The 24,703-nt window shown below is 40.2% G+C and overlaps 1 protein-coding gene across 3 annotated transcripts in view; it reads left to right on the top strand.

Moving 5' to 3' along the window:
- add3a (adducin 3 (gamma) a) overlaps positions 1 to 24,703 on the top strand; it is a 328,092-nt gene that overhangs the window by 44,976 nt on the left and 258,413 nt on the right. For all 3 annotated transcript variants that reach the window (XM_061880493.1, XM_061880494.1, XM_061880495.1), the window contains 2 exons: positions 1,735 to 1,778; positions 1,840 to 2,035. The gene's annotated coding sequence lies outside the window, so the exon portion shown is untranslated. The remainder of the gene's footprint in view (positions 1 to 1,734; positions 1,779 to 1,839; positions 2,036 to 24,703) is intronic.

The following is a 24,703-nucleotide window of genomic DNA, read 5'->3' as shown; positions in this document are numbered from 1 at the left end:
CGCACTGGAGTATAAGTCGCATTTTTGGGGGGAAATTTATTTAAAAAAAAACCAACACCAAGAATAGACATTTGAAAGGCAATTTAAAATACATAAAGAATAGTGAACAGGCTGAATAAGTGTACGTTATATGACGCATAAATAATTAACTGTGAACGTGCCATTCACATATCTATAACATATAGAACATGCTATACCTTTACCAAACAATCTGTCACTCCTAATCGCTAAATCCCATGATCGCTAAATCCCATGAAATCTTATATGTCTAGTCTCTTACGTGAAAGAGCTAAATAATATATTTTGATATTTTACGGTAATGTGTTAATAATTTCACACATATCTCGTTCCTGAGAATAAGTCGCACCCCCGGCCAAACTATGAAAAAAAACTGCGATTTATAGTCCAAAAAATACTTTGGCTATTCCTCGTCCTGCAAGAAACGTACTTTATTTGTCGCCATGGAAGCCTGGATTAGTGATTTAGAAGTAGCTACAACACTGTCGACTGGGGCTGGACTTTAGCCGCTAGCTAGTTAGCTAGCCTCTTCCGGATGGCATTTCAGTGTTATAACTTCACTTTTATCTTTAGTTTTTAAGCCAACATGCGTCCGTTCTCCCTTTTCTGTCTACACACTGTGTCTGCTTGTAAGTACTCTGTGATTGTGCGCTGCCGAACATGCTCCTCTGCCCGTAAACCAGCAATGACACGACAAGACGACAACGGCGGCGCGGGAGTACTTTTCAGAGGCGGTATAGTATCGAATATGATTAATTAAAACCGCGGTACTATACCAATATAATACTGGTATACCATACAAACCTTGTTCCACTCGTTAAACAAATATTCGTATCAACAAAATATATATCAAAACTTTTCGCCTAAGAATGAATCAATTAATTGTTGCGGCCCTACTTGTGTTTACAGGACAGGGGCATTGAAATGTGTTTTCCCCTAACCCAGGGGTAGGGAACCTATGGCTCTCAAGACAGATGTGGCTCTTTTGATGACCGCATCTGGCTCTCAGATAAATCTTAGCTGACGTTGCTTAACACAATAAGTAATTAATAATTCCGCTGGTAATCACAGTCTCAAACATAACGTTCAAAATATAAAATATTCTCATGCATTTTAATCCATCCATCCGTTTTCTACCGCACCTGTTCAACAAGTTGCGTTAGTGGTAAGAAGTTATTCATTTATTATTGGTTAGTGTGTGGCTTGCCCTCCTGGGGGTTCTTCAGACCGCCAAGCACCGACATGAGAGCCTGTTTCAGGGTTACAATATTATTTTATTTTTTAATAAGTCTCTCAGTTGCTTTCCAGCAATTGTCTTTTTCTCTTTCATTCTCGCTCGCGCTCTGGCTCCAGCCCCAACCCCGTCCCTCCTCCTGGCTTCTGCTTATAACAGAGCGACGGGTGATTACATAACAAGGCCCAGGTGGGCCATCTACATACCTATCGCTAATTTCGAGGCCGATCCTAGCAAAACCCCGCTTTGCTGCGGGCCCGCAGGCCACGCCCCCTCCACAGTTAGCTTCAGAATAACAACGTTATTACTAACAATAAGAGACCTATTATACTCTAGAAATGTTGGTCTTACTTAAAAATGCACACGTTAAGTTGTGTTCAGTGTTAAAAAATATATTATATGGCTCTTACGGAAATAGGTTTTAAAATATTTGGCTTCTTGGCTCTCTCAGCCCTAAACCCTTTTCCTCTCGTCCCCCACAGGGAAGTCACAACATGCAGGCTCGTCTCCTGCCGCTCTGGAGCAGGTAAGCTGTGCCTTTTAGCTCCGCACACTGCCAGATATAGCAGATCTATTTTCTTTTTCAGGGGAAGTGAGAGAGGGGCTGATAGGAGGAGCATGAAAGAAGGAGGGCACTAGTTTTGAAAGTGTTCTAGAGAGAGAGAGAGAGAGAGAGAGAGCGGCACTGCTGGCACTGGACTCACTGCACTGCAGGTGGATCACATCCGTCTGCTCCAAGAAGGTTCTAAGGCAGCCGGTACAAGATTTCCTAAAGCAAACAAGGTTTGTTGCTCTTTTTGCTTCTCCACAATAGTAACAGCTGATAGTTGCCTGGTTGTGTCGTGCACATAATGACCTCAGTGTTCGCCGCCACCGAGGCTGTTATCTCACTGCTTATTGATTCTGTGCACTTGTGACATATCCCAGAGCCGCCAGTGCCAGGGAACTGTGCACCACTTGCATGACTTTAAAATCTCGATTTTTGTTTTGTAAAACTAGCGCAGTCGTTAGAAACGTCCAAACTAAAGAGAGGGTGGACATTCCGGTGTGGCTGCATGAAGGGTCCAGCATTGTAAATGAAATAGTTAAGGCCCCCCTCTTCCCTCCCTTTTTTTTAGAGCCCTCTTTGACTACAGAGAAGAATAGAATGAGGAGATGTGAATGGGCCCAAGATGGCTTTTTGTATGCAGAAGAGAGGTGGTGCCCTCTCAAGTGTCAGCATGCTTAGTGGGTGGAAGGTGTTCAGAGCAAGGGCAAGCTTTGTCTATCTGGGCCCCGTTGATAAGAGATGGAATAATATTTGTGCTTACACTGCAAAAAGTCAGTGTTAAAAACAAGAAAAAAAAATAGGGGCATTTTATTTGAACTAAGCAAAATTATCTGCCAATAGAACAAGAAAAGTTGGCTTGTCAAGACTTTCCAAAACAAGTAAAATTAGCTAACCTCAATGAAGCCTAAAATACCTTAAAATAAGTATATTTTCACTAATAACAAGTGCACTTTTCTTAGAAGAAAAAACAAATATTATACTTTTTTTGTCAATATGTTTAAAAATATTCTTAAATTAAGTAAATGCTAGTGCCATGATCTTGACATAGTGATATGCGCTCGGCTTTACATTTCTTGAAACCAGCAAACTTATACTAAAAACTAGTTTGTTTTTCTTAGTGGAAAGGCAACAAGGCAACCACTTGTTACTCTCGGGGTCGGTACATATATATATATATGTATATATATATATATGTATATATATATATATATATATATATATATATATATTAGAGGTGTGGGAAAAAATCGATTCGAATACGAATTGAATCATTTACATTGTGCGATTCAGAATAAATTCTCATTTTTAAAATATCGATTTTTTTTTTTAAATTTAATTTTTTTTTTTTTTTTTTTTTAGTCAATCCAACAAACCACTACACAGCAATACCATAACAATGCAATCCAATTCCAAAACCAAACCTGACCCAGCAACAGTCAGAACTCCAATAAACAGAGCAATTGAGAGGAGACACAAACACGACACAGAACAAACCAAAAGTAATGAAACAAAAAATAATATTATCAACAACAGTATCAATATTAGTTATAATTTCAGCATAGCAGTGATTAAAAATCCCTCACTGACATTATCATTAGACATTTATAAAAATAATAAAAAAGAACAATAGTGTCACAGTGGCTTACACTTGCATCGCATCTCATAAGCTTGACAACACACTGTGTCCAGTGTTTTCACAAAGATAAAATAAGTCATATTTTTGGTTCGTTTAATAGTTAAAACCAATTTACATTATTGCAATCAGTTGATAAAACATTGTCCTTTACAATTATAAAAGTTTTTTTTTTTTTTCTACTACTCTGCTAGCATGTCAGCAGACTGGGGTAGATCCTGCTGAAATCCTATGTATTGAATGAATACAGAATCGTTTTGAATCGGAAAAATATTCTTTTTGAATCGAGAATCGAATCGAATCGAAAAAATCGATATATTATCGAATCGTGACCCCAAGAATCGATATTGAATCGATATTGAATCCAATCGTGGGACACCCAAAGATTCACAGCCCTTATATATATATATATATATATATATATATATATATATATATATATATATATATATATATATATACAGCCCAGTTAAAAACATTTTTTATTGTAATTTTGAAGAATTTATCTGAATGTGGATAAACTATTTCTGTTCAAAATTATTTGAAATGTCAAATGTTTAAATATTAACTGTCAGTTTACTGTACTGTGCCAACTGCACTACTATAAAAATACATATCTCTTGTTTCATTGAAAATAAAACACCAAAGTCCATTTATGAGACACAATTGTGTCAAAGTTCTTATTTTTATTTCATGCTTGAAATAAATGATTAGCAGTTTTATACTTGAGAGCGTTGATGACACAGATTTGCAACAGTTGATATTTTAGTTTCAAGCATGTTTTACACAATATAGGTCATAACATCTCAGCAACAAGTTGTAATGTCTTACTGAGATTATTTAGGACCAAAACACTTAAAACAAGTAAAACACTCTAACATAAAATCTGCTTAGTGAGAAGAATTATCTTAACAGACAGAAAATAAGCAAGTATCACCCTTATTTGAGATATTTAATCTTACTTAGATTTCAGTTTTTGCAGTGTAGTTACTCACTTCATATGACGCAAGTGTCAAAAGTTCAGGGTTTTTTTTTTAGGTTTCCCTCCTGCAACCCCCGAGGATAAAGTGATACGCACAAGTGTTTTTGTCAGTGCATTTGTCTGTTAATCATCCAGTCAGGAGTGATAAGGCTGCTTCTTCCTGTAGGGCCCGAAGGTGTGACATGGAAACAACAATGCATTGTGGTTCTCGCTAACCACGTTCTAAAGTTGTTCTTTTCTTTAACAAGTTCAAAAAATGACGCAGACGTTGGAAATAATTATCTGCCACCATAATAATGATAATACTATATTAAATTTGTAATGCACTTTTCATCACACAATATCTCAAAGGGCTGTAAAGTTTAAAAGTTAAAAATAGGGTGGAGGATACAAAACATACTCAATAAGAATAAAAAGAGAAGGCTAAAAATCACATTAGTAATTAGCATTTAGCAATGGTTGTCAGGATCGCTTCTGGAAAAAAAAAAGGGTAACACTTTAGTCTGGGGAACATATTGTAAGTAACAAAGATTTAAGGGTTAGTCTTAGGGTTATTGTAGTTTTGTGTTTTGTTATGCAAGAACAACAAGCGGTAGAAAATGGATGGATGGATGGTATTAAAGGGAGAATCATATACAACAACTACCTGACTTCACTAATAAGGAATAACTCTGAGGTTATTGAGGGAAGACTCTTAGTTAATGGCTTACAGGCTGTATAATAAGGCCATGCAGAATAAGGCATTAATAAGTACTTAATAATGACCAATTAAGAGCCAATATGTTACTAATTTGCATGTTGATAAGCAACTAATTAATGGTGAATATGTTCCCCATACTAAAGTGTTACCAAAAAACGATTTGGTAAGATTTGTCTTTTTTCCAGTGTAGAAGCAAAACCAAAGAAGTCGGGTTAGTGAGCCAAAAAGAGACAACAAATAGCCGGGATAGCAGCCGTGATATGATCAAATATGACTTTTAACGCCATCACCTGGTACATGTTGGTGTGTTCACGACATTTTCACACTGATAAGTTTGAATTGAAGCCTGTTTTATTCCGTTGCATATGTACTGTAATATTTAGTAGGATTTAGGGTTGTACGGTATGCTGGTATTAGTGTAGTACCGCGATACTAATGAATCATACTCCGTACTATACCACCTCTGAAAAATACCGTTCCGCCACTCCCGTCGTCATCACGTCGTGTTATTGCTGGTTTATGAGCAGACAAGCATGTTCGGCAGCGCACAATCACAGAGTACTTACAAGCAGACACAGTGTGTAGTCAGAAAAGGGAGAACGGACGCATTTTGGCTTAATAACTAACGATATATACGCCCTCCGGAAGAGGCTTGCTAACTATCTAGCGGTTGAAGTCCATCCCCAGTTTTTTAATGTTTTCTGCTGGTGGTGTGCCTCCGGATTTTTTCAATGAAAAAAATGTGCCTTGGCTCACAAAAGGTTGAAAAACACTGTTGTAGACAATGTGTGGTAGAAACAATTATTTCTACCACAGAAATAATTATTAAAAATAATTATGAAGATAACAATGGCCCCCGTCGGCAGTATTGTAGTTACTTCTAAATCACTAATCCTCGCCTCCATGGCGACAAATAAAGTAATTTTCTTACAAATATCATCCCTGCAGGACGAGGAATAGCTAAACATGCTTCACTACAAACCGTCGAAAAGACAAATTTAAATGTCCTTCCTACATATACCAAAAAGTGGTCATCTTCATCCAGAGCCCTAACTAGGGTTGTCCCGATCCAATATTTGGATCGGATCGGCCGCCGATATTTGCCAAAAAATGTGTATCGGCAAGGCATGGGAAAATGCCGATCCAGATCCAGATTTTTTTTTAAAATGCAGTCCTTGTTTTCCAACGCACCGATTTAAATAATACATTCCACTCTTCTGCTGCTCCCTACGCTCCGTTACGCATTTTCCAGCACACCTTGAACACATCCACAGGTCTGTGTTCTAACCGTTAAGACGGCCGTGTGAATTAAAAGTTACGGTAAAAATGTCAGCTGTGTGGGATTATTTTACCCTACAAAACGAAAAAGTGAAGAGGTGGAGTGTAAAACATGCCACAATAAAGTCAAGCGTTGTGGTAAAGTTGTAAGACATTTTAATGACTCTTGAGAGTGAAAGGCTTTTTATCACTCACCATTGATGAACACAGGAGCAGGCTGACACCTGAGCATCTTGAAGTGCTCGTCTTTGTTGGAAAGAATCTCCCCATTATGCTTGGACTTCAATTGTTTGCCCCCAGTGACTGGGGCAAACAATTGAAAGGAGTGTGTAGATATTTTTTTTTCTTTTTTTTAAAGTTTACACTTGTTCAAAAGCAAGTATTGATGTTGAGTTATAGACATTTTATCCCACTCAGGTTGTTTGTATGTTTTGCTTTTTTTAATAATGTTTACAGCATTATTTGCACTTTATAATGTTCACTTTTTTTCTGTTTAATGATGCCATTTCTGTTTGTCATGTATATTTTTTTCTATTTTGTGTTTATCCTTTAATACCAACCATTGTGTATTATTCAAACTCACCTAATTCAGCTGACTAGTTGTTATCAAGAGTACTAAAACCCTTTTCAACATGAATCTGACAACTAAGTAGGCTAAATAACTTCAAACTTTAATACATGCTCGGATAGGCCAGTATCGGTATCGGATCGGAAGTGCAAAAACAATATCGGTATCGGATTGGAAGTGCAAAAACCTGGATCGGGACATCCCTAGCCCTAATACAACCTTTAATATGGTGAACTCCAACCTGTCTGTTAAAACCAAACCAACTGGGGGTCTCAATTATTTTAATAGAAACCTCTGGTCAAGTCTGAGTTCATAGGAAGGTTACGCTCAACTGGTCCTCACAGAGTGGCTGGTTTTGATTTTAGTTAAGAAGTTCCGTATGTACTGTATACCTTATGTAAGTGGCAGACAGTGTCAACAAAAACTGTCTTTGTTAGACGCTGTGTCCACCTTTATGTGTCATTTTCCCCTAGAAAACTGCAACAGAGACTGTAACAATTGTTGCAAATGCAGATCTTGAGTTGCCAACTGTGAATTGGTTTAAATCAACTGGACTGGCTTGCTAGTGCGGTTGGTTTGGCGGAGTGTGAAGTCTGTCATCCGCATCCTGGTATGCAAACAAGTGATCTAAAACTCCCTGAACAGATGGTCTCAGCTCTGTGATCTATACCAAAACATGTTCCAAACTGCATCAAGTGCATTGGTTCACACTAGAGTACCGAACTACATCTCTGAACACAGAAGAGTGGAACAACAAGTTGACTCTATATGCTTATTTATGTTTTATTATATCCATTCAAGTGACTTTATTTATACCTGAAAGTAGATTGGTTTTGCAGTGTGAAATGCAGGAGAATGGCATATGCATTTATATGAAAATAAACCAAAGTATTAACACAAAACAGATCACAACATGACAAACATGACAAAGTACTCAACAGGCTGCCTGCCACCAGGACCAGGAAAAGAAAAGGTCACCTCAACAATAAAAAGAGGCAGAATAAAGGTTGGTAAAGGACAGTAAGACACAACTAGGATGTACATACAAACCCAGTTTCCATATGAGTTGGGAAATTGTGTTAGATGTAAATATAAACGGAATACAATGATTTGCAAATCCTTTTCAACCCATATTCAATTGAATGCTCTACAAAGACAAGATATTTAATGTTCAAACTCATACACTTAATTTTTTTTTTGCAAATAATAATTAACTCGGAATTTCATGGCTGCAACACGTGCCAAAGTAATTGGGAAAGGGCATGTTCACCACTGTGTTACATCACATTTTCTTTTAACAACACTCAATAAACGTTTGGGAACTGAGGAAACTAATTGTTGAAGCTGTGAAAGTGGAATTCTTTCCCTTTCTTGTTTTATGTAGAGCTTCAGTCGTTCAACAGTCCGGGGTCTCCGCTGTCGTATTTTATGCTTCATTTAGCGCCACACATTTTCGATGGGAGACAGGTCTGGACTGCAGGCGGGCCAGGAAAGTACCTGCACTATTTTTTTTTTACGGAGCCACGCTGTTGTAACACTTGTTTTGCTGAAATAAGCAGGGGCGTCCATGATAACGTTGCTTGGATGACAACATATGTTGCTCCAAAATCTGTATGGACCTTTCAGCATTAATGGTGCCTTCACAGATGTGTAAGTTACCCATGCCTTGGGCACTAATACACCCCCATACCATCACAGATGCTGGCTTTTGAACTTTGCGCCTATAACAATCCGAATGGTTATTTTCCTCTTTGTTCTGGAGGACACCACATCCTCCACAACGTCCAGTTACCAAAAACAATTTGAAATGTGGACTCGTCAGACCACAGAACACTTTTCCACTTTGCATCAGTCCATCATAGGTGAGCTCGGGCCCAGCCAAGCCGGCGGCGTTTCAGGATATTGTTGATAAATGGGATTGTCTTTGCATAGTAGAGTTTTTACTTGCATTTACAGATGTAGCGACCAACTGTAGTTACTGACAGTGGTTTTATGAAGTGTCCCTGAGCCCATGTGGTGATATCCTTTACACACTGATGTCGGTTTTTGATGCAGTACTGCCTGAAGGATCAAAAGTCCGTAATATCATCGCTTACGTGCAGTGCTTTCTCCAGATTCTCTGAACTTTTTGATCATTTTACGGACCGTAGATGGTAAAATCCCTAAATTCCTTTTAATAGCTCGTTGAGAAATGTTGTTTTAAAACTGTTTGACAATTTGCTTACAAAGTGGTGACCCTCACCCCATCCTTGTTTGTGAATTACTTAGCATTTCATGGAAGCTGCTTTTATACCCAATCATGGCACCCACCTGTTCCCAATTAGCCTGCACACCAGTGGGATGTTCCATACAAGTGTTTGATGAGCATTCTTCAACTCTATCAGTATTTATTGCCACCTTTCCCAACTTCTTTGTCATGTGTTGTTGGCATCAAATTCTAAAGTTAATGATTTATTGCAAAAAAAAAAAAGTTTATCAGTTTGAACATCAAATATGTTGTCTTTGTAGCATATTTAACTTAATATGGGTTGAAAATAATTTGCAAATCATTATATTCCGTTTATATTTACATCTCACAAAATTTCCCAAATCATATTAAAACGGGGTTTGTATGTGCAATACATGTACACCGCCTTCCGCTTGAATGCAGCTGAGATAGGCTCCAGCACCACCCGCGACAACGAAAGGGATAAGCGGTAGAAAATGGACTTAGACTTAGACTTAGTTCCGGTTTGTTCCGGTCACTGGCGACCCTTCTTGCTCCATGCCAGCTCACTCCCATCTCTCTCAGGTCTTCCTTGGCTTTTTGTCTCCACGTCTTCTTTGGCCATCCTGTCATCCTCTTTCCCCCTTCTGGCCCCCAGTCCATTGCCACACTTGCCGGTCTCTCTCTTGGCAGTCGGAGTACGTGTCCAGCCATTCTCCTTCTCCTGTCCGAGACTATGTCAGACCATGGTGCTACCCCTGCCCTTCTCATCACCGCTTCATTGGTGATGTGGTCTCTCCAGGAGATCCTCAAGATGTATCCAAGGCACCGTCGGTGGAAGACATCCAGCTTGTTAGTAATGTCTTCATCCTCGTTTCACAGGTCTAGGTCACTGTAGAGATGACCACTGACATATAGAGGCGCAGCTTTGTGGACATACTGATAGATTTTGATGACTAGATGTTCCGGAGTCGTTGGAAGACTCTTGCAGCTTTTCCGATTCCGGTCCGTACATGCTTTTCTACTTCTCCAGTGTTTGAGATGTTGCTTCTAAGATAGGTAGAAAAAAGGATGGATGTGCAATATAACTTTAGTTTGTTGAAAGGCCTACTGAAACCCACTACTACCGACCACGCAGTCTGAGAGTTTATACAGTTGTGATCAAAATTATCCAACTCCCACACAATTTTGGTGTTTTAGCAAGTTGGACATTTATTTTGTATTTTGTTTATACTCATATCAAATAAAGATGTGTCAAATAGACAAATGCAACTTAAATTGTAACACTGTATTTTAGAAAATACCAAAAAAGGTCACTTTTCTTAATATCTCATTGACAAAATGATTCAACCCCCTAGTTACATGCATCTTTAGTACTTAGTAGAACACCCTTTGGCAGTAATTACATCCTTCAAAGGTGATACATAACCGGACACAAGCTTCTTGCAACCATCTACAGGTATTTTAGCCCGTTCCTCCTGGGCAAAGGCCTCCAGTTCATTCATATTCTTGGGCTTGCGTGCTGCAACTGCCTTCTCTAAGTCCCACCACAGGTTTTCTATAGGATTTAGGTCTGGCGACTGTGAAGGCCACTCCAGAGTCTTCCAGCCCTTCTTCTGCAACCACTCTGATGTTGATTTGGAGGTATGCTTGGGATCGTTGTCCTGTTGGAAGGTCCAACGTCTCCCAAGCCTCAGCTTCGTCACTGACTTCATGACATTTGCAACTAATATATCCTGGTAGGAAATAGAATTCATAATGCCTTGAACGCGCTGGAGATTCCCGGTACCTGAGGCAGAGAAACAGCCCCAGAGCATGATTGACCCCCCACCATGCTTAACAGTAGGCAAGGTGTTCTTCTCTTTGTAAGCTTCATTTTTTCTCCTCCAGACATAACGTTGATTCATAGGCCCAAAGAGTTCCACTTTTGTCTCATCACTCCATAGAACAGTTTCCCAAAACCTTTGGGGTTTGTCCAGGTGATTTTTGGCATACTGGAGTCTATTTTTCTTGTGCCTGGTAGTCAGAAGTGGGGTGCGCCTGGGAGTTCTGCCATGGAGGCCTTCATCTCGTAGTGCGCGCCTTATTGTCTGGGACGAAACCTGCGTTCCCCCCTCTGCAATGTCCTGTTGTAGTTCCTCAGCTGTTACCCGGGGGTTTTTCACCACTGTACGCTTCAAATACCAGACAGCAGTTGCACACAGCATCCTCTTTCTACCACGCCCAGGTAGTGTTTGCACTGTGCCTTTAGCTTTAAACTTGCAAATTATGCTCCCAACTGTGTCTCTTGGAATGTGTAATGTCTTTGCTATTTTCTTATATCCATATCCTTTCTTATGAAGAGAAATTACCTCCTCTCTTGACTTCTTTGACCACTCCCTGGACTTCACCATGTTGCAAATACACCATTGACCATCTCCAAGGAGATAAGCGTTGTTATGGTTCTAATCACATCTACAGGTGTTTTCAACACCTGATTGAAAAGACCTTATTTAAATTCTGTTCTTAAGAGTTATGATCTTCAAGGGGGTTAATAATTTTGTCAATGAGATATTAAGAGAAATGACTCTGTTTGGTGTGTTACAAAATATAATGTTGTAATTCAAGTTGCATTTGTCTATTTAATGCATCTTTATTTGATATGACTATAAACAAAATACGGAATAAATGTCCAACTTGCGAAAACACCAAAATTGTGTGGGGGTTGAATAATTTTGATCACAATTGTATATCAATGATGAAATCTTAACATTGCAACACATGCCAATACGGCCGGTTTAATTTACTAAATTACAATTTTTAATTTCCCGCAGAGTTCCTGTTGAAAACGTCGCGGAATGATGACGCGTGTTTGTGACGTTATTGGTTGGAGGGGACATATTAGCCCAGCACCACTTACGGCTAAAAGTCGTCTCTTTTCATCGCGCAATTACACAGTATTTTGGACATCTGTGTTGCTGAATATTTTGCAATTTGTTCAATTAATAATGGAGACGTCAAATAAGAATGCTGTTGGTGGAAAGCGGTGGATTGCAGCTGCCTTTAGCACCGAAACACAGCCGGTGTTTCTTTGTTGTGAAGCTTTAACACAGAGCGGTCAAGCGAACATGTTTCTCTACGTCAACCAGCAAGTTTTGGGATGGGAAAATTGTGATATTAAGTCGGCTCGTACCGGAGACTTGAGTGGAATATGCGACCTCATCCTGCAGCTCAAAAAGGCAGCTGTGATCTTGGCTCCTCCATGGTTTCTCTGGCGTTCACCACAGCCATCTGACTTTCAGGTATGACTATAATCTCACTAAAATACTATTAACACAATAAGCAGATAAGGGATTTTTCAGAATTATCCTAGTAAATGTGTCTAATTACATCTGAAACTCTCCCACTTAAGCCGTTCCCTTTTTTTATTTTTTTATTAGTGCTTCACTCTAACTTTCCTCATCCACGAATCTTTCATCCTCGCTCAAATTAATAGGGAAATCGTCGCTTTCTCGGTCCGAATTGCTCTTACTGCTGGTGGTTCACATTATAAACAATGTGAGGATGTGAGGAGCCCTCACACTGGTGACGTCACGCGCACATCGTCTGCTACTTCCGGTACAGGCAAGGCTTTTTTATTAGCGACCAAAAGTTGCGAACTTTAACGTCAATGTTTTCTACTAAATCTTTTCAGCAAAAATATGGCAATATCGCGAAATGATCAAGTATGACACATAGAATGGACCTGCTATACCCGTTTAAATAAGAAAATCTCATTTCAGTAGGCCTTTAAAAGAATAACTGCGGCCGGAACAAAGCTTTTCTTATACGGAGATGTTCTGCATCTTGGGACCCTTAGCCTCCAACCAGACGGGAGGAGCTGGAACTCACCATAAAGAGGGTGGAATATTTCTGCTGTAATTAAATTGGCAATCTGCAGTACCTGCCGAGTGTACAGGGACTCTAAACTCAGCTGAGGCTCACCAATACGTCGACTTGACCACTTGATTATTTGGCCTAATCTGTTGAGCTCTTTCAGAGGCAAAACGGATTCAATAAGAGCCCGATTGAAAAAAAAATCATCAAAGGTTTTGTCAACATGAAGGAATGGCAATTTCCTTAGATCAGTTGTTCTTAACCTTGTTGGAGGTACCGAACCCCACCAGTTTCATATGCAAATTTTTTTTCAAATTCAAGACAAAGTTATGTTTTTTTTTTTTTTACTAGTGCACAAAATGAACCTTGCATTAACATCAATTTGTTCAAAGAACACAACTAACACAGTGCATGAACTCACAACAAATGACCCACTTGCAAATCAGATGGAAAATTTGAGGGAACATTATTTGCGGGTATTCATTATACTCAGACTTGGACTTTTTTGTCATTGTCATTGAAATTTTAACTTTACAGTACAGATACGCCGATAGGGAGACGTTTTTTTTTATACGATTGATTGATTGAATGAAACTTTTCTTAGTAGATCACACAGTACAGTACACATTCCGTACAATTGACCACTGAATGATAACACCCGAATAAGTTTTTCAACTTGTTTAATTAAGTCGGGGTCCACGTTAATCAATTCATGAGTCTGGCGGAGGCTTTGCCGAACCCCTGAACCCCTAGGGTTCGGTCGAACCCACGTTAAGAACCACTGCCTTAGATAGTGAAGATGCTGGTGACTAGGGATGCGCGGATAGGCAATTATATCATCCGCATCCGCGTCACCAAAATCGTCATCCACTCGCCGTCCACCCGAAGCACACAATTTGTCGGGACCGTACCCACCCGCCCGCTGAATTACATCAGAGGTCACCTTTACCACTCAGAGCTATTTAAAACTGTTTCATAAGGAAATGTAGTCAATTGGAGCCGTTAACGTTCTCGCGACTATGCAATAGCGTTCATCCCGATGACAAGAATATGGGCGTGCTGTGAAGCCATTGCCTTTGACACCTTCAACAACATGTCCTAACCGATTGTTGATCCAGCAACATGTTGTGTGCAGCTTCCGCAATCACACGTATGAGATTGAAAGGCATACTGGGTGATACAGAGTACACTGATGGTTGTGATATAAACAACTTTAACACTTACTAATATGCGCCACGCTATGAAGCCACACAATACAATATTGACAAACACATTTCGGGAGAACATCCTCACAGTAACACAACATAAACGCAACACAACAAATACCACAAATACCCATAATCCTTTGTATTCATGACACTCCTGACTATTTAATACACCCCAAACCCCGCCCGTGCATCGGTAAGGTGGGCGGGGTTGGGGGCGCGCGGGTGTAAAATATATTCAGGAAGTGTCATGAATATAAAGGATTATGGGTATTAGTTGTGTTGCGTTTATGTTGTGTTACTGTGAGGATGTTCTCCCGAAATGTGTTTGTCAATATTGTATTGTGTGGCTTCATAGCGTGGCGCATATTAGTAAGTGTTAAAGTTGTTTATATCACAACCATCAGTGTACTCTGTATCACCCAGTATGCCTTTCAATCTCATACGTGTGATTGCACAACTAATACCCATAATCCTTTATATTCATGACACTTCCTGAATATATTTTACACCCCCGCGCCCCCAACCCCGCCCACCTTACCGACGCATCGGAGGGGGTTTGGGGTGTATGAAATAGTCAGGAGTGTCATGAACACAAAGGATTATGGGTATTTGGGGTATTTGTTGTGTTGCGTTTATGTTGTGTTACTGTGAGGATGTTCTCCCGAAATGTGTTTGTCGTTCTTAATTGATTTGGCTTCAAAGCGTGGCGCATATTATTACTAAGAGTGTTAAAATTGTTTATATCACAACCATTAGTGTACTCTGTGTCACCCAGTATGCCTTCGAGTCTTGTGCGTGTTGCCACGGAAGCCACACACAGCATGATGCTGGACTGAGAAACAGATCGTACATGTTGTAGAAGGCCACAAAGCCAATGGCTTCATAGCACGCGCTAATATTTAATATCTGGGTGACTGCCGGTAGTCATTCAAGAGAAAAATAGCCTTTCCTATTGACTTCTTCGCTTTGAGACACGGGTCTTAAATGGCTCTTTGAATGTCAAAGGATATCGATACCAGAACCGCGTATATCAAATGTCTCCGGATGGTTCAACCGCCACCCGCCCGAATCTAATTAAAATCTATTATTCCGTCACGTCAACCGCCCGTTTACCCGCGGACTCCGCGGTCGAGACCGCAAACCGCGCATCTCTACTGGTGACCCTTTGCATTTGCGTTTTGGATTTTTTTATTTTTTACTATAACCCAACCTTTTTTTTTTTCAACAAATGCTATTTTCTGTCATTGTCTGTAATAACAGGAAAGTGGGCTGCAGACTCGATTAGTAAATGTGCAATAACAGTGACCACGTCAAGTCTGCACAGGGTGGTGCACACAAGATGTGAGCCAATGAGAAAACAGGGTTTTCGACTGTTGTTTTCTCTTTGTGTTGTCATTTCCTGTGCAGCTGGTCCAAATACAGAAAAAACATAACCATGAGATGGGGAAATCTAAACAGCATTTCACGCCAATGGGCTGGGTGTGCCCCTACTGCTGACACATGTGCAGTGAAATGTATCGTCGGATTTCATAATGTGCAGCTAATGACAGTCGGCCGGAGAACAAAGGCACAGATGTGAAGCAGCTTTTGTGGGAATAACAGGTCCACGGGGAGTACATTTACACATTTAAAACCAATGCACACAAGATGGATAAACAAGGTTTATGGATTTATTTGACCACATTTTTGAACATCAAAGGTGCTGACTGTTTCGTCCGTCTGTTAATCCGTCTGGTCGGCTGTTGTACAATAACTACGAAGCTGATTTTCATTCTAGGTAGTGTACATTGGCGGGCCATCAGAGTACATCCTAGACATAGCAAGAACCCAGCTGACTATTTGTCGAACACCTTCAAATAGGTTTCAGTATTTGTGTTCGGAGATTCCAAAGATTTTTTTGTCCTGCCATGAACCAGCTAAGGTCATACAGGTGCCACTTGACATTCTGTAGGTCGTGGCTTCCATTAAATAAACTCTCAACATACACTATATTGCCAAAGGTATTTGGCCTATTGCCTTGACTCACATATGAACTTGAAGTGCCATCCCATTCGTGACCCATAGAGTTCAATATGATGTTGGTCCGCCTTTTGCAGCTATTGCAGCCTCAACTCTTCTGGGAAGGCTGTCCACAAGGTTGCGGAGTGTGTTTGTATGAATTTTCAACCATTCTTCCAAAAACACATTGATGAGGTCACATACCGATGTTGGTCGAGAAGGCCTGGCTCTCAGTCTCCCTTCTTTTTCATCCCAAAGGTGTTCTATCGGGTTCAGGTCAGGACTCTGTTAAGGCCAGTCAAGTTCATCTACACCAGACTCTGTCGTTCATGTCTTTAGGAGTGACTGTGCACCAGTCATGTTGGAAGAGTAAGGGGGCCCGCTCCAAACTGTTCCCACAAGGTTGAGAGCATGGAATTGTCCAAATTGTTTTGGTATCCTGGAGCATTAACAGTCCCTTTTACTGGAACTAAGGGGCCAAGCCCAACTCCTGAAAAACAACCCCATACCACAATTCCTCCTTCACCAAATTTCACACTCAGCACAATGCAGTCCGAAATGTACCGTTCTCCTGGCAACATCCAAACCAGACTCGTCCCCTTGGATTGCCAGATGGAAAAGCGAGATTCATCACTCCAAGAAGACTTCGCCACTGCTCTAGAGTCCAGTGGCGACGTGCTTTACACCACTGCATCCCACGCTTTGCTTTGGACTTTGCGATGCATGGCTTAGATACAGCTGCTCGGCCATGCAAACCCATTTCATGAAGCTCTCTGCATGCTTTACGTGGGCTAATTGGAAGGTCACATGAAGTTTGGAGCTCTGTAGCAAATTACTGTGCAGAAAGTCTGCAACCACTTTGCACTCTGTGCTTTCGCATCCGCTGACCCCTCTCTGTCAGTTTTTGTGGCTTACACCTTGGTGGCTGAGTTGCTGTTGTTCCCAAACTCTTCCATTTTTCTATAATCAAGCAGACAGTTGACTGTGGAATATTAAGGAGCAAGGAAATTTCACGACTGGAAATCACTGAGATCCTGAGAACGGCCCTTTTTTTCACAAATGTTTGGAAGAACTCCATGCCTAAGTGCTTGATTTTTATACACCTGTAGCCGGGCATAGTGATTAGGACACCTAATTCTGATCATTTGGATTGGTAGCCAAATACTTTTGGCAAACAATAACTGCTTTTACTAATCACTGCAAACTGGAGGTCTTTTTCCTTATCAATCAAAAGACAATTTCCGGTGTTTGCTGCAGAAACGCCAAAGTAGGGCTGCACAATTAATGGACAGCAAATCGACATCAAGGTTTTAACTACGGCAATTCTTGATTGGAAGATGTTCAATTTATTTCTACTCTCCTCCATCTTCACATTGAATCACAATTATCGAGACTTGCACCCTTGGCCCGCTGACCAGTCAAAAGTGGTTACAGGAAACGGTGTTGTGTGAACTGTAGCTAATAACAAACACCATTTTGCTTTTGATGACAGTCTAAAAGTAACATGACTTCTTTCCCTCATTCTTTGAGCGGTTTCATGCATTTGAATAAATGAATAAAATCAAAACATTTCAGGCCGAATCGATGTGGCAATTTTTGGAAAAAAAATTGCAGTTATGTTTTGTTTATTAAAGTCTTGCAGTTTAACTTTTGGAAATAAATCCTATTAAATTTACTTTTATCCAACTATGTGACCCCAAGGTAACATCACAATGTGTGGTAGTGTGTTGCCAGTTAGAAATGTGTCTATTTCTTTAACGGACAATCTTATATTTCCATACAGACTGTAAATTGGCCAGATTGTAGCTTACATACTAAATCTACCCTATAGAAATGTATCTGTTGCAATAACTGCACGTTTTGTTTTTGTGCATTGACTTAAGGAAAAGATTAACTTTTTGCCACAACTTGAGGGTTGCTAACGCAGTTTCTTACATATTTACTGTAACTCCCGGGTAAAAGATTTTAGTAGTTGAAATAGCAAATGTTGCTGTACTAAACAACCCCAAATTGCTTCTATAAACTTTAAAGTGGAACTTGATTTTTTGTGAATTTTTGCCTATCATTCACAATCCGTATGTGAGACGAGACCAAAGTTCCCTCTAAGATACACGCCTGTGCATTTGCACACTGCTCACGGGTCCTCTGCGCAGCGCAAATCTAGACCGCGCACAAAATCGAATAAAAAGATAAGCGCATAAGAGTGTGCACGTCTGCCGACGCTCACATGTGCGCCGCTGAATTCTCAAGGAGTGTTGGGGTTTGCTCACACATATGAAAAATTGGAGGGAAAATTGGACGAGACAAATATGTTTTTCTTTTTCTTTTTTTTAAAGCATTCTAACTCGTAAATAAACATTAGCAAAAGTCGTCTAACAATGGAACAACTGGATTTGCTTTATTTCGCCTATGAAGCGCTCTAAGAAAACATCCAAACACCTCCATCATTGTTTTATATACATACTGTAAGTATTTATGTAATATATTAACAGGCATCATAATGACATGTAATAATTACGTATTTTGCTCATCTTAAGTATTTGTATTGTTTTCTTTAGAAGTATCACATTTGCTTTTCCCCTCAACAACAAACATTATAGAATTATGTATTAAGTGCTGGACAAGAAATATAAACTTCAACCATAGTAAACCAATCACTTACTGCAGTGGTTCTCAACCTTTTTTTTTTTTGTGATGTACCCCCTGTGAACATTTTTTTAGTTCAAGTACCCCCTAATCAGAGCAAAGCATTTTTGGTTGAAAAAAAAAAGAGATAAAGAAGTAAAATACAGCAATATGTCATCAGTTTCTGATTTATTAAATTGTATAACAGTGCAAAATATTGCTCATTTGTAGTGGTCGTTCTTTAACTATTTGGAAACAAAGATATAAAAATAACAAAAAACTTGTTGAAAAATAAACAAGTGATTCAATTATAAATTAAGATTTCTACACATACATGTAATCATTAACTTAAAGTGCCCTCTTTGGGGATTGTAATAGAGATCCATCTGGATTCATGAACTTAATTCTAAACATTTCTTCACAAAAAAAAAAAAATCTTTAACATCAATATTTATGGAAAATGTCCACAAAAAATCTAGCTGTCAACACTAAATATTGCATTGTTGCATTTCTTTTCACAGTTTATGAACTTACATTCATATTTTGTTGAAGTATTATTCAATAAATATATTTATAAAGGATTTTTGAATTGTAGCTATTTTTAGAATATTAAAAAAAAAATCTCAAGTACCCCTTGGCACGCCTTCAAGTACCCCCAGAGGTACGCATACCCCCATTTGAGAACCACTGACTTACTGTACAATGTCTGCTTTCACCGTGAAGTCGACTGATGGGACGTTCGTATCTTTTCGTTTGGATGAAGAATCAATCACAATTTTTGTGCCTTTTTCGCTTTATCTGGGTAAAAGTTGGATATCAAAGTTGACCAACTTCTCGATTGAAGGCAACCACCTTCTACTATACAAGCGAGAGGCATGATTTATAATCTAGAATTAACTTTCATCAACTCAGAGCCACACCACCCACATGGTCTCATGATATGAAACAAAGTGTGTATCACTCCAGTTTAGAGCTGTGTTGTTTCAGTGTGTGAAACCCTACAACCCAACTTTAGACCGCTTACCAACCAACAAAAACACAACTTCTCTCTGGTGATCATACAATTTATTGTGTGTTTGATGTGCTGGATACAAAACTTGACATTCAGGAGTTTAGACTTTATTAGTTCACAGGTTTGTTCGTGTGTGTAAGAGAAAACATTTTTTTTTGTAGCTTACGACTTCAAAGCATTCATCTTGGCTTAGGTCCACGCTGCTCCTCATCAGTGCAATGATAGCAGCTTGCTCTGAGTCCATGGCTTGCCTCGTGCTGCCTGTGGTTTGGCAGGTAGACGGATTGGACTTATGGAAGTCATTAAAATTCCCCGGGAACACGCGGACACTTGTTTATTTTTTTCGCCCGGACTGAGTGGCAAGTTGCCAGGATGCTGTACTGTCATTCCTTCTTTGTCCTCAGATGAAACTGAAAGTGGACAAACAGATGGGGCAAGGATTGAAGACATATGGGTATGGATGGAAATCAGTTGAGGTTGAATGATGGGTGAAAAAAGACACTCTCTACTGGATGATACACAGTCATTCAAAAATGAATGGATTTCTGTAAAAACAATTAAAGATTGATGGTTAACAGACTGGATTGTACAGTTTGATTCAGTGAAGTGAATTACATTTATATAGCGCTTTTCTCTTGTGACTCAATATCTACGTTACAATCAATCAATCAAAGTTTATTTATATAGCCCTAAATCATGAATGTCTCAAAGGGCTGTACACGCCACAAAGACATCCTCGGCTCAGATCCCAGATCAGGGCAAGGAAAAACTCAACCCAATGGGCTACAATGAGAAACCTTGGATGGGACCGCGGATATGGTCGACCGGTCGACGTCGATTGGATCTAGTTAATAGTGTAAGAGTCCAGTTCATACTGGATATAGTTATTGGGTGAGAGTTCAGTCCATAGTGGAGCCAGCAGGGGATCATCTTGAGTGGAGGCAGGTCAGCAGCGCAGAGACGTCCCCAACTGATGCACAGATGAGTGTTCCACCTAGGGTCACAACTTTAAAGAGCTCGTACGTCATCTGTGGTCACCTAATCTGTGCCCCCCCCCACGAACGAGAGGGGGGCAGAGCAGAAAAGAGACTGCAGATCAACTGGTCTAAATGGGGGTGTATTTAAAGGCTAGAGTATACAAATTGAATTGAATTGAATTATATTTATATAGCGCTTTTCTCAAGTGACTCAAAGCGCTTTACATAGTGACACCCAATATCATATTATACATTTAAACCAGTGTGGGTGGCACCGGGAGCAGGTGGATAAAGTGTCTTGCCCAAGGACACAACGGCAGTGACTAGGATGGCAGAAGCGGGGATCGAACCTGCAACCCTCAAGTTGCTGGCACGGTCACTCTACCAACCGGGCGATAGCGCCCAACACAAACACAGCCGGTGTTTCCTTGTTTCCTTGTTTACATTCCCGAAAGATGACGGTGAAGCTTTACTATGGAACAGAGCGGTCAAGCGAACACGGTTCCCTACCACAGATCAACCGGTAGGTTTCGGTGAGAAAATGGTGGTAATAAGTCGGCTCTTATCATACATTTAAACCAGTGTGGGTGGCACTGTGAGCAGGTGGGCAAAGTGGCTTGCCCAAGGACACAACGGCAGTAACTAGGATTGCACAAGCGGGAATCAAACTTGCAACCCTCAAGTTGTTGTTATGGCCACGCTACTAACCGAGCTATGCCGCCCCTATGAGTTTTAAGATGGGACCTAAATGCTTCTACTGAGGTAGCATCTCTAACTGTAATCGGGAGGGCATTCCTGAGTACTGAAGCCCAAATAGAAAACGCTCTATAGCCCGCAGACGTTTTTGGGGCTCTGGAAATCACTAATAAGCCGGAGTTCTTTAAGCGTAGATTTCTTGCCGGGACATATGCTACTATACAATCAGCAAGATAGGATGGAGCCAGACTGTGAAGTATTTTATACGTAAGTAGTAAAACCTTGAAGTCGCATCTTAAGTGCACAGGAAGCCAGTGCAGGTGAGCCAGTACAGGCGTAATGTGATCAAACTTTCTTGTCAAAAGTCTAGCAGCCGCATTTTGTACCAACTGTAATATTTTAATGCTAGACATAGGGAGACCCGAAAATAATACGTTACATTAAACGAGACGAGACGTGACGAACGCATGAATAATGATCTCATCGTCGCAAGTAGACGAAATGGAATTAATTTTAGCGATATTACAGAGATAAAAGAAGGCTGTTTTTTGTAACACTCTTAATGTGTGACTCAAAGGAGAGAGTTGGGTCGAATATAATACTTAGATTCTTTACCGAGTCGCCGTGTGTAACTGTTTGGTTGTCAAATGTTCAGGTGGTATTATTAAATAGAGGTCGGTGTCCAGCAGGACCGATGATCAGCATTTCCGTTTTCTTAGCGTTGAGTTGCAAAAAGTTAGCAGACATCCATTGTTTGATTTCATTAAGACACGCCTCGAGGTGACTGAAATCTGACGTGTTGGTCAGCTTTAGGGGCATGTAGAGTTGGGTGTCATCGAAACCATTGTGGGTGGCACTGGGAGCAGGTGGGGAGAGGATCGTGCCCAAGTACACAACAAGAATTGGGGACATCGTGGCGCAGTGGGGAGAGTAGCCATGCCAGCAACCTGAGGATTCGTGATTCAATCCACACCTTCTACCAACCTCGTCACGTCCGTTGTGTCCTTGAGCAAGACCCTTCACTCCTGATTGGTCGTGGTTAGGGCCTTGCATGGCAGCTCCTGCCATCAGTGTGTGATTGTGTGTGTGAATGGGTGAATGTGGAAATAGTGTCAAAGCGCTTTGAGTACCTTTAACCATTCACTAGGATGGCGGAACCAGGAATCGAACCTGGAACCCTCAAGTTGCTGGTATGGCCGCTCTATCAACCGAGCCACGGCGTTTAGTTAAGTTGTGCTTTATACAGTTCTTGCATAGCATGCTGCTGTCCTTAGAAAATGAAATGTTTCGTTTGACCTTGTTGGTCTCCTGTTCCAAACCATTCGATATTGTTGCCTTTTTTATAGGGCTTAGGGGTACACGCCATGGTCAATTCTTCACACTACGTAAAGCTTCTATTACTTTAATATTTTTAAGGTCTCCAGTTCATCTTTAAACACCAGACTTGAAAGCAGCCTGGTGTCACAGTAGGTGTTGGCCATGATTGGGATACTAATGTCCAGTTTGGTATAGGAGCAGGCTGTGTGCCCCGTCAGCCATATTGGTAAATCAACTTTGAAGACTTTGAACCTACCCTTACCTTCCATCGTCGGGTCAGAATGTTGCATCATTACGAAGAAAACAGGCAGATCCATCCATCGTTTTTTCCTGAGAAGCAAATAAAATAGATTGTAATGACTCCATGGGGAGGAGAGGAAAAGAAAGCAGGTCTGATTTTTCGATGCATAGCTATGATATCATCAGACACGGCTGGAAAATGTATCAGAGTGACTCTTGTCAATGTCCGAGGAGTAGCTCCTTACCAGACTTATGACTATCAGTCTCATTTATGGCATTCCAAGTACCAGGTCAGTGATCTCATACTGTTAGGTTCAAGCAGAGTTCTGACTACATTGATACTTTTAGTTTTGTTAATACCATGGTTAAATTGTAGTTGTTTTATGGCCCATTTGTTTTTACAACCAACTTTAGCTTTTGCATAAAAATGACATAGTTAAGTATTAGTCAAGAATTTAATTAACTGTATTGCCATACCAGCACACATGAGACACATACTTTAGGATCCGATGTTCTAGATTTAGCCCAATGAGTACCACAACAATGATTAAATACAGTGGGGCAAAAAAGTATTTAGTCAGCCACCGATTGTGCAAGTTCTCCCACTTAAAATGATGACAGAGGTCTGTAATTTTCATCATAGGTACACTTCAACTGTGAGAGGCAGAATGTTGGAAAGAAAAAATCCAGGAATTCACATTTAACATAATTTATTTGTAAATTATGGTGGAAAATAAGTATTTGGTCAACCATTCAGAGCTCTCACTGATGGAAGGAGGTTTTGGCTCAAAATCTCACGATACATGGCCCCGTTCATTCTTTCCTTAACACAGATCAATCGTCCTGTCCCCTTAGCAGAAAAACAGCCTCAAAGCATGATGTTTCCACCCCCATGCTTCACAGTAGGTATGGTGTTCTTGGGATGCAACTCAGTATTCTTCTTCCTCCAAACACGACGAGTTGAGTTTATACCATAAAGTTCTATTTTGGTTTCATCTGACCACATGACATTCTCCCAATCCTCTGCTGTATCATCCATGTATCCATTTTGGTATAAACTCAACTCGTCATGTTTGGAGGAAAAAGAATACTGAGTTGCATCCCAAGAACACCGTACCTACTGTGAAGCATGGGGGTGGAAACATCATGCTTTGGGGCTGTTTTTCTGCTAAGGGGACAGGACGATTGATCCGTGTTAAGGAAAGAATGAATGGGGCCATGTATCGTGAGATTTTGAGCCAAAACCTCCTTCCATCAGTGAGAGCTCTGAATGGTTGACCAAATACTTATTTCCCACTATAATTTACAAATAAATTCTTCAAAATTCCTACAATGTGAATTCCTGGATTTTTTTTTTTCACATTCTGTCTCTCACAGTTGAAGTGTACCTATGATGAAAATTACAGACCTGTCATCATTTTAAGTGGGAGAACTTGCACACTTGGTGGCTGACTAAATACTTTTTTGCCCCACTGTATACATAATATTAAGATTGGAAAAAAAAACACGTCATGAATATGTAATTTAAATACATTTTCAAAACCACATAATCGCTTGAATAATTTTGACTTGGCAAAGCATTTTAAACATAACAAATATAGAGAAC

Source organism: Nerophis ophidion, linkage group LG20 (genome assembly GCF_033978795.1).
Source record: "Nerophis ophidion isolate RoL-2023_Sa linkage group LG20, RoL_Noph_v1.0, whole genome shotgun sequence".
NCBI classification, from domain to species: Eukaryota; Metazoa; Chordata; class Actinopteri; order Syngnathiformes; family Syngnathidae; genus Nerophis; species Nerophis ophidion.
Note: the sequence above shows the minus strand (reverse complement) of the source record. Positions and strands in the feature narration are given on the sequence as shown.